The sequence below is a fragment of the Hippopotamus amphibius genome, chromosome 10, assembly GCF_030028045.1.
Source record: "Hippopotamus amphibius kiboko isolate mHipAmp2 chromosome 10, mHipAmp2.hap2, whole genome shotgun sequence".
Lineage (NCBI taxonomy): Eukaryota > Metazoa > Chordata > Mammalia > Artiodactyla > Hippopotamidae > Hippopotamus > Hippopotamus amphibius.
In genome coordinates, this window is record NC_080195.1 from 26,388,192 (window position 1) to 26,399,510 (window position 11,319).

Below are 11,319 nucleotides of genomic sequence, written 5' to 3' on the forward strand. Positions count from 1 at the left end.
CCACCACAATGAGAAGCCCACACATCACAACAAAGAGTAGTCCCCAGTCACCACAACTAGAGAAAGCCTGTGTGCAGCAATGAAGATCCAATGCAGCCAAAAATAAATAAAATAAAATAAATTAATTAACTAAAAAAAAAAAAAGTAAGTGTATCCAGGAATGACTCCCAATTCATTATAGCTCAATTCTTAAACATAGAATGAGATTCTGAAAGTGCAACACCTCTTTCTTTTTTTTTTTTTCTTTGGGGGTACACCAAGTTCAATCATCTGTTTTTATACACATATCCCCGTATTCCCTCCCTTCCTTGACTCCCCCCCACCTCGAGTCCCCCCCACCCACCCCAGTCCTCTAAGGCATCTTCCAGCCTCGAGTTGGACTCCCTTTGTTATACAACAACTTCCCACTGACTATCTATTAAAAATATGGAACGCTTCACGAATTTGCGTGTCATCCTTGCGCAGGGGCCATGCTAATCTTCTCTGTATCGTTCCAATTTTAGTATATGTGCTGCCGAAGCGAGCACTAACACCTCTTTTTTACAAATGAGAAAATATAGATACCAAAAGGTTAAATGGCTCACTTGAGACCACACAGATAGTTTGTAGCAAGGCTTTGATGAATTCTGGGCCCCAGGGACTTAGTCCAGTGGTCATGGCTTCTATGAGGATTTGTACTATTCCAATGGAAAAAACTTAAGTCAGGAAAAGATCTTGAAAAATGGAGTTTTTCATATTTCAAGAAGAAAATGAAACTGGAATATTTCATGATAGGCTGTCAAAACATGTGTCTTTTATTGGGTCTGACACATAATCAGACACAAAAACACAGACACATACATACACACACTTACTCAGAAATGCATTTTGGATAAAAATTGGGTGCAATTCCCCAAGTTGCTGTTATGTCGGCCACTGGTATCATCAAATATTTTTAATCTCTTTTCTGAGCACAACTCAGATATTCAACAGCTGGGAATAAATAAGCAATATAAATCTCTATTTCTTGAAAACAGAAATAAAGTCTATACCTCTCAGATAACTTAATAACCTCTAGCATCAGTAATAAATATCCAGCTTTCTGTATAAATTACATTGGGTCTTGGAATATTGTACTCAGCCTTGAGTTATTTGTTTCATATGTCGTATTACTAGGTATACAAATTAAAAAGAAATGCTTCGGAATGTGATTAAATCACCATTGGAGCCAGGTGTGTGCTGACAATATAACTCTGAGAAGTGTTCCTCTCTATGGGTTCCCTGATTCTTTGCAATAATTGCCTTTCATTAAATAACTACTCGAGAATTTTGGAATAAGGCATTCATTCTCAATGTCAAGGGAACCTTACCTAGTGAGTCTCATGTTGAAATAGTCTAATCTTACCCTGGACAGTGAGGGCTCAAAATTTGATGGTCAGAAGCTTTCATGAGCTGTTCCAGCCTTTGTAAAAGCCAGGGACGGAGTGAAAGATAGTACCACTTTAATAGTTTTATGGTTCAGATTGAGTTGTGGTGCTTTGTTTACATTTGACTAGTAACCAGGCACGTCATGTGACCAATCTGATCTTTGCACTGCTCCTTAAGGTTTGATACTGACCAGCACAGTCAAGCTGATTCAGGACCTATCTTAACCAGGGTCCATTCTTCCATGGCTCTCTAGTAGCTCTGAGCAACACGTCATTATAGAGATAAAGGTGGTGAGTAGGTCTCCTCAGAAAGACATTGGAATGTTGAAAGGAATCTTTATTGCGAAGTCAATAAGTTTCAGCACTGACTGAACAGAACCTCTATGTTCTAGGAGAAATTGCTGAAGATTATTTGGGCAGCTCATTGATTGTCAGCTCAACACTTCATTTTTAATCAGAATGCATTCTGCAAGAAGCTTATATCTGATATGCAGAACAATGAATTTGTATCTGTCTGTACATAGCCCAATACATGAAAGAAAAACAGCCACAGCATAAGATGCACTGCAGCCTATCTCTGCAAATCTCTGTCTCCTGGAGTCACAGATTTCATTATGTAAAAATCTCATTATGAATTTTGCCTGGATCACTGAGTTCTTGACCTTTTTTGTTGGGTATTTTATTTTGGACAAAAAATATTAAGTTCAACATATTAATATTTTAGATGATAAATGAAATGTGTTTGAGAGAAAATGAAATCTCTGTCATATATATGTATATCCATATACATTGAATTGAATATAATAAGTTTGTCTTGTGTTTTTTTCTTCCTGCAGATTTTTTTAAAGATTCATCATAATTCAGAAGGCTGTAAGTCAAAATGTTAGAACTTTTAGTTTTGTAGTTAGATGGCAAAACACGTAGACAGACAGTCTTTGCATCTTGCTTTGTACATTTTCATCTTACAGGTTTGCAACGTGGCGATAACAGTGTGCAGCTTGAGTCCGGTAATCAGCGCTGTCTTGGCATGTCAGATGCATTAAAGGAACCAAAAAAAAAAAAAGGCAGAAGCTCATTTGTATGAAACCCTAAAAGCCTCTTGGACAAGCTCATCTGGGGGAAGGAAGAAGCTATCCATCACTTGCCCTGTCCCCTGGATATATCATGGGATTAGGCACAGACACAGTTTAAAAGAGGAATCAAATGCCCTTTTCCTAATCTTTGTATTACATTGGGGCACAAGGATACTATTCCAAGACCCTCTAACAGAGGGTCAATCCCCTTTCAGCTTTGATACCTTTCAGCTCTCAGGGACCAACTGGGGTGTCCAGTGGCAGATACCCTAACAGTAGTCATTTCACTGGACCACATTTCCTTTCCTAAGAGAGGATTATTGACTTAACAGAAACAAATTAGGAACAGAAAAGACTCATACTGAGTTCCAATTTGATCACCAATTTCCCAATCACTTGGAGCATGGCTATACATTTCTATTAACTCATATTACCAGTGAAAAAACTAAGGTTTATTTTACTTATTTTGTTCTGAGGTTTGCATATCCCTTACTAGTGTGCTTTAAGATGGTTAACATGTATGCAACAGACTGATGAATGATATCACTACAACCGTATAATGATCTATCAAGATTGTCTTTTGATTCCTACAGATATGGCAAAAAGCCTATATTATGTGCTGATTTGATAAATATTATATATTATTAATGCTTAATAGTGTAGTCTTCAGGGCCAGACAGCCTTGGATGATAATTACGCTTTTAAACTTATTAGCTATATGATCTTAGGCAAGTTAATAATTCCTCTACGTCTCACTTTCATTAACTGTAAAATGTTTATAAAAATAGTTTCATCTTTAGAGTTGCTGTGGGGTTGAATGATTAATACTTGTAAAGCAATTAAAGTAGTACTTGACATACAGAAATAGCTCAGTAAAATTAACTCAGTACCATTGTATTTTTACAAAAAGAGAAGGTATGAAAATAGAATTCCGAACATTATGCCAAGCCTAGAAAGTTCCATCCGTTCCCCGTAGGTTCTGAATGAATCCTTATGTGATCCTTCTTTCCAAGGCCACAGAATGCAGTTCAGTTTCTTAATTACAATATGAACTCAATGAATATCACTGCAAATATTTGTCCCTTTTGCAATCTGTTTATATGATTATAAGACTCAGTACTTGGAGGAAAAGAGTGAGAATTGTCACTCAAAAATGGCTGTGACAGGAGTAGTTTTTTTGTTTGTTTTTCTTTTGTTTAATTTTTAGTTTGAGTAGTGTTAAATATTTCTTGTAACCCCCAGGACCCATGGAACATGAAGACTTTCCATCTCAGGTTGCCAAATGGTGGGAAAGATACAGTAAACCCTATAGAAGTTTTCACATCTTTATCTGTTCTAAAACATTGTACAAATAAATTATAATATCAAAGTTGATTAATTCCATGTGAAGCTCATGTTGAGGAAAGGGGTATATTATTCAATGAAACTATTTACTTTTAGATCATTGTACATTCATGTGCAGCTCCCAGAAACAATGCAGAGAGGCATCATGTAGCCTTTAAGAAGTTTCCCCAGTGTTAACATCTTACAGAACTCTGGTGCAGTAACATGACCAGGATATTGATGTTGATACAGTCAAGATTCAGAATATTTTCATCACCACAAGTATCCCTCCTGTTGCTTTTTAAAGCCACACACAGTCTCACACCCTCCACCCTCTCCCCCCACCCCCAACCATCTTCTTAATCCATGGCAACCATTTCTACAATTATGTACTTTGAGGAATGTCATATAATGGGGTCATACACTATGTAAACCAATGGGATTGTATTTTTCACTTACATAATTCTCCGGCGTTTCATCCTGGTTGTGTGTATCAATAGTTTGTTCCTTTCTACTACTGAGTAGTATTCTATGACATGAGTGTGATACAGTCTATTTAACCATTCCCCTTTTAAAGGATATCTAGGTTGTTTCCAGTTTGGGGGGATTATAGTTACTATGAACATTCATGTACAGGCTTTTGTGTGAACATTATTTTTTATCCAGGAAAAGTACCCAGAAGGACAATTCTTGGATCATATTATAGTTGCATATTTAGTTTTTTAAGAGACCTCCAAAATTTTTTAAAATGGGTCTACCATGTTACAATCCCATTAGCAATGCACGAGTGATCCAGTTTCTCTAAATCATTACCATTTTTAATTTTAGCTATTTTGATATGTGTGTAGTGGATATCTTGTTATCATTTTCACCTGCATTTCCCTCGTGGCCAGTGATGATGAGCATCTTTTCATGTGCTTATTTGACATGAATATCTGTGTATCCTTTTTAGTGAAGTGTTTATCTTTTCATCATAGTTTAATTGGGTTGTTTGTTTTTTACTGTTGAGTTTTGACAGCTCTTTACACATTGTAGACGCGGATCTTGGTTGGATATATAGCTTGCAAAAATTTTCTTCCAGAATGTACCTCGTCTTCTCATCCTTTTAACAAGGTCTTTTGTGGAGCAAAAGTTTTTGATTTGTATGAAGTCAAACTTATCAATTTCTCCTTTTATGAATCAGGCTACTGGTTTCAAGTCTGAGAACTCTTTGCCTTGTCACAGATTCCAAAGATTTTCTCCTATGCTTTTTTTCTCCTGTAAGTTTTATAGTATAACGTCTTACATTTGAGTTCATGATCAGTTTTGAATTAATCTTGAGTATAAGATACGAGACAGGTTGAGGTTAACATTTTTGCCTATGAATGTCCAATTGCTCCAACACCATTTTTTGGAAAAGTTAACTTCTCTCCTTTGAATTTCTTTGTACCCTTGTTGAAAATCAGTGGGGTATATTTATGTGGATCTATTTCTACTTTCTCTATTCTGTTTCATTAATCTATATGTCTATGTCTTGACCCATAACACACAGTCTTGATTGCTGTAGGTACATAATAAGCCTTGAAATTGAATAGTCTGATTCCTCCAACTTTCTTCTTCTTCAAGATGGTTTTATTCTATTTCCTTTGCCTTTTCATATGAATTTTAGAATAGTCTTCTCTATATTTACAAAATATCTTTCTGGGATTCTGACAGGAATTTTGTTAAATTATATATCAATTTGGGGAAAACTGACATCTTATGTTGAATCTTCATATCCACAAATACACGCTATCTCTCCATTTATTAAGATATTATTTGATTTCTTTCATCGCCATTTCCAGTTTTAGTATTCAAGTGGTATACATGTTTTACTGGACTTATACCTAAGTATTTTTTGAGTAATCGATGTTGTATTTTTAATTTCAGTGTACCAGTACACATGCTAATATAAAAAAGTACAATTTATTTTTGCAAGTGTATCCTGAGCCTGCAATCTTATTAATTCTAGGTTGTTTTGTTTTGTTTTTTGGTTGTTGTTATTTTTGTTGCTCCTGTTATGGTAGACTTTCTGGGATTTCTACAACTCATCTGCAAATAGGGACAATTTTAGTTTTTCCCTTTTTAATCTGCATGACTTTTATTTCCTTCTCTTGCTGTATTGCTAGAATTTCATGCCCTTTCTTAAATAAGAGCGGTGAAAGTGGAAGTCCTCACCTTCTTCCTGATCTTGGTGGCGGGGAGGAGGAATGCGGAGGGAAGCATTCAATCTTACATTATTAAGTATATTAGTCATAGAGTCTTTTGGAGATGCTTTTTATTGAGTTATGGACCATCCCTCTGTGCTCATTTTTCTGAGAATTTTAATCATTTTGTCCAGTGATTTCTCTGCATCAATTAATATGATCATGTGATCTTTATTCTTTAGTCTGTTAATATAGTGGCTTACATGGATTGGTTTTTGCTTGCACCCCTGAAATAAATCCTACATGTTCATGATCTATACTTCTTTCAATTTTTTGTGGAATTCTATTTGCTAATATTTTTTAAGAAATTTTGAATTTGTATTCATGAGCGATGTTGGTCTGTAGAGTTTTTATTTTTATTTTTGTGTGCTGTCTTTGTTTTTTGTATCACAGTGATGCTAACTTAATAAAATGAATTACAAAGTGTTTCCTCCTAGTTCCTGGAAGAGACTGTTTAGAATTGGTGTAATTCTTCTTTAAAAATTTGACAGAATTCTCAGTGGAACCGTCTAGGTCTGGAGACTACATTTTTTGAAATTATGAATTCAGTTTCCTTAATAGTTTCCTTAATAGTTTTGGTTTATTTTGGTTTTATTTTTTTCTAAGTTTTGAGGTAAGAACTTAGCTATTTCATTTGAGTCTTCCTCTTTCCTAATGTACACATTATGCTAAAAATTTTCCTCTCAATACTGTTTTGGCTGTGTTCCATAAATTTTGAAGCAGTTGGCGCTCCGTATTCATGGCTTCCACATCCACGGATCTAACCAATCATGGATAGAAAATATTTAAAAAAATCCAGGAAGTTTCAAAAAGCAAAACAAATTTGCCACACTCCAGCAATGATTTACATATTATTTACATATATTTACAACTATTTATGTAGTATTTACATGTAGTTGGTATCATAAGTAGATTATAAGTATTTATATTGTATTATATTATATATTATATTATATATATATTAGATTACAAGTATCTTATAATACTTATACGATTATAAGCATTATAAGATTTAAGGTATGCAGGAGGATGTACCTAGATTATATGCAAATTCTGTGCCATTTTATGTAAGGGATGGGAACATCTTTGTAGGATTTTGGTATCGATGAGGGTCCTGGAATCAATCTCCCAAAGATAATGAGGGGGTTACTATATATTCAGTAATCATTCAATTCAACATATTTTTAAATTTCCCTTGAGGTATTCTCTTTTGACACATTTCTTCTCCTGCTTGACAGCATTTCCTGGTCATCTCACTAGAAAGATTAGACTTTGTTTGATCTTTTTTGGTCTGTGCCTATAGATGTTTCCAGCCATTGGCTTCTTTAGCTTCAAGCTGGAATATATGAAGCAAAAAGAAAACCCTGTAGTTCACCACTGTGTTACTTATTCTTCAGGTCCCAATTCCCCTAGCCAATCTTCTTTCTTCTCACTACCTTTCAGAATCTTCTCTATTTGTTGTATATATAATCAAGAATGGTTAGTTGTAATTCTACTCCCTCTTCTGAAATTGGAAGTTGGATATGTTTTCAAGGGTTGAAACCACCCTAATTGCTGAGGCAAGTAACTAAGAAATGTCAAACTCAATTTTAGCACCATGACTTGGTTATTAAAATTCTCATTACCCTCTACATTTTTAAAAATATCTGGTTTGTATGTGTTGAAGTAAGAGACAATGTTGTTTCTTGCTTTAAAAAAAAAATAGGTAAGTTGATTGTTTCATTGCATTAAGAATTATTACATATAAGATTACTGTAAGGATAATCAAAGCCTTGATTCACTGAACTCTATTTACCAGTCCTGGGGACCACAACTTGTCAATAAGAGCAACTACAAAAGGTGTTTGGTCTGAAAGCATCTGTTAGAAGCTAGAGACTGGCTTAGAGTCATAACTGATAGGTAAACTTCTGTGGAGGAGAATGACCTGTTAACGGAAACAGAATTAGGCACTAGAGGACCTGGGAATCTAGCTGATGGTGACGGAATGGAAACAGTACTAATTCGAGAATGTGAAGAACTGGACTGGAGTCCCAGCTTGGCGGGGACTCTAGTCAACTATGGAATCTTGCTCAAGTCAGTTACACTTCCTAAACCACAGCTATTGTGGTTGTTTAGAGATGAATGTGCTTATTCACTATTCAAATGAAAACTGATATTTGTTGATATTGTGATGATGATGGTGATGATGATATATCCTGGCACATAAGCCAGTCTATATAATAATTATTACTTTGGAGATTTTCATTTGTTTAATTTTGAAATGCTGCAAGTCATAGGTTTGCAGATTAAAAAAGAACATTTAAGGTTATCTAGGTAAGTTTCTATAAAACATTGGTTCTCAACTTTGACTGCACATTGAATTACCTGGGGAGCTTTTTAAAAGCTTCAATGCCTTGGCCCATCTCCCAGAGATTTTGATTGAACTGATCTGGGGTGAGACCTGATCATGAGTACTTTTAAAAACTCCCCAGGTGACTTTAAAGTGTACAGGGTTGAGGACTCACCAATCTGGATAAATGTCTCCAGTCCTGACTCAAGATGTCACTCAGCCTGAGTAATTCAACCTTACCGTTGGTCTGGTAATTTTCAAAACAGGGTTGGAGGAGAGGGCTAGTTTGTCTTCTAAGTCCTTCAGCTCTCTCCCTAACCCCTGAGATGAGGCCTTAACATGTACATTTTGAAAGTGTTCCCTAGTGATTCTGACACCCGTCTTGTACTTTCACATACACCATCCCACCTCCATTTTCCTTATCTCCTTTCCCCTTCCAGCTGGGAGCTGACCTGGTGCAACTGTACCTTCAAAGCTTAGATACTGTCTGCAACAGTAATACCAGCTTCTGCTTGAACACCTTCTATGACAGGAAACTCACTGACTCGTCAGCATCTCATTTGGTCTTTAGAGAGTCTTCAATAAGCTAAGATGTAAAGGTGAGAAGGAGACATTTCGGCTCAATACAAAGAGGATTGTGTGTGGTCATTTAAAAACAAATCCCAACTTTAGTTATAACGTCTTTTGAAAATAGCTAACGTTTTAAAATATTTACTATATTTCATTTACTAAGCCTTCTACCCCAAAACAATCCTGTGAAGATGTTACGATCATCTCTTGTTAAACAAAAAGGTTATTTTCCTAATTTTGACCAGTAAGAAAGCTGAGGCATGTGGAAGATAAATAAGTTGACAGTCAGCCAGTAAACGGTCAAGTGGAATTTGAGCTATAGAATAGCTCTCACGGCCGTATTCGGACATAAGATTTCCATCTATGGCCAGGTTCATTTGTTTTTTGTTTTTGTTTTTAAATATGAAGTAATTTTTTTTAGTGATACGAGTAATATGTCCAAATAGATTTTCAAGACTGGATCGTGTCTATGAAGAAAGGTTTGATGGGGATGAAGGGATGCTGCTGTAGCCAGCATTCAAGAACGGATTGATGATGGGATCGGAGGAATCAATCTGGGGGTGGTGTTATGGAAGACAACATCAGTGAGGGCGAGGTGACTGATCCTGCTCACTCTCCCCTGGCTGCTGTTTCTAGTAAAGTGTGAACTCAGGTCTCTGCTTGCATTTAAAGGCAAAACCTGTCACTCCCCAAAGGAGCTCCCTGTACTGGTCGGTTCACTAATTCACTGCTGACTGGGCTTGTCTGGTAAGGGAACACATTAAATATTTAAACCTTGTCCTTCCTCAGATGCACAGCAGCTAAGATGATTTTCCACGGAATTTAGCATTAAACTCAGGCAATTTGTACAGCTGTGCATATAAATGGCTTTTCTCATAATCTCTAGAGGCCAGGGTCAACGTTCCTCGTACATTTTAATACTGTAGATGACATGGCGACATCCTTCCAATTTATGTTCCCTCATAATTGAAAGGGGCTTAATAAAAGTGAGGAAAAGGCAGTATGTACACAGCAACATCGATTTCTGCTGACAGTTGAGCGCAAGTTAATTGTAATTTTAATGTAATTTGTTCCGTGGGTGATGTTGAGCCCTGAAACATAACTAAATCCATTTTAAAAGAAATAGTTGTATATGTGTGTATGTGTGTGTGTGTGAGTGTGTCTGTGTGTGTGTCTGTGTGATAATAGTAGAATGACCCAATTATACAGCTGTCGTGAAGACACCAAACATAACTTCCCCAGATGAAGACTGTAATTATTTTTCCCACAGATATATTTGTTTAAATAAATGGAAGCCTGGCCTTTATTATCAACACAGAATTTTACCCAATCAGATTTGGGGGTGACACAGATGTTATGTTGCCTGAAATAAATGCACACATTATTTATTAAAGTACGAGTATAACACAGTCCTAATTGCTCAGTTAAGCTTATCTGCATGAACTGTACTTAATATTTATTCTGGGTGAAGCAGTTTTTTTATTAAGTTATTTTTTCATTTAGTAGAGCAAGAATATGCTAATAGTTCTGTTGCTAATTCAAACATTTCCTGCTGTGGGTAAAAGCAAATGTAAAACTGAAGAATGACGGTGTTCTCTGGCTCTGAAATTTGCTAATTGCAAAGCTATTCAATTATAGGTAATATCCTTTTATTGCTAATAAGATTACCTTGTGTCAACACAACTGCAATTCTGAAATGGAATTTGCCCAATTTGCCTTGTATGGAATTTAAAACTGTTTTGTGTAAAAGGCTTTAGAAAATTAGCCTTGAAATATGAATGACAAGGAGAGGGGGAATAAACACAAAAGAAAAAGAAAAGAAAAGAAAAACCAACAACAAAGGCAAATAATTAAATCTATTGCCATCTAGGTTAAAAATGCCTTTAATTTGTTTACAACCTACTTTTATAAAATTTGGTATTATTCAAACTCCCCTCCCCCAGCCCACAGCTAGTATCATGTTAGGTACAGGATAAGCAAAGAATGAAGGTTATGGTTTAGATTAGGAAATCAAGACAGCATCAGAATCAACTAGTTGAGAAATGAAGGGGCATGTAAAATAAGTATTCTGGGATGTATTAAATGTATTAATCAAGATTCTCCAGAGGAGTAGAACCAATAAGAATACATGTGTGTATGTATGTATATATATACCTAATATGTATGTAATATATTTTTGTTATATGAAATATATCATAATGAGATTTATTATAAGGAATTGGCTCCTGTTATTTTAGAGGCTGAGAAGACCCATGATTTACTGCCTGCAAGATGGAGACCCAGTAACCTAGATAACTGACCACTTGAGTGACCCCACTTTTCCCTTCCTGCACCCCAATTTCCACTCTTATGCTTTACATTAGCCAATAAAGAGTGAACCCATGAAACCCTAG

General features: G+C 35.8%; 1 non-coding gene across 1 annotated transcript; it reads right to left on the reverse strand.

The window, feature by feature from the left end:
* Nucleotides 1-420: 420 nt before the first annotated feature.
* LOC130830677 (U6 spliceosomal RNA) lies at nucleotides 421-527 on the reverse strand. Its single transcript, XR_009047846.1, has one exon. It is a non-coding gene; the product is annotated as a U6 spliceosomal RNA (small nuclear RNA).
* Nucleotides 528-11,319: the final 10,792 nt, after the last annotated feature.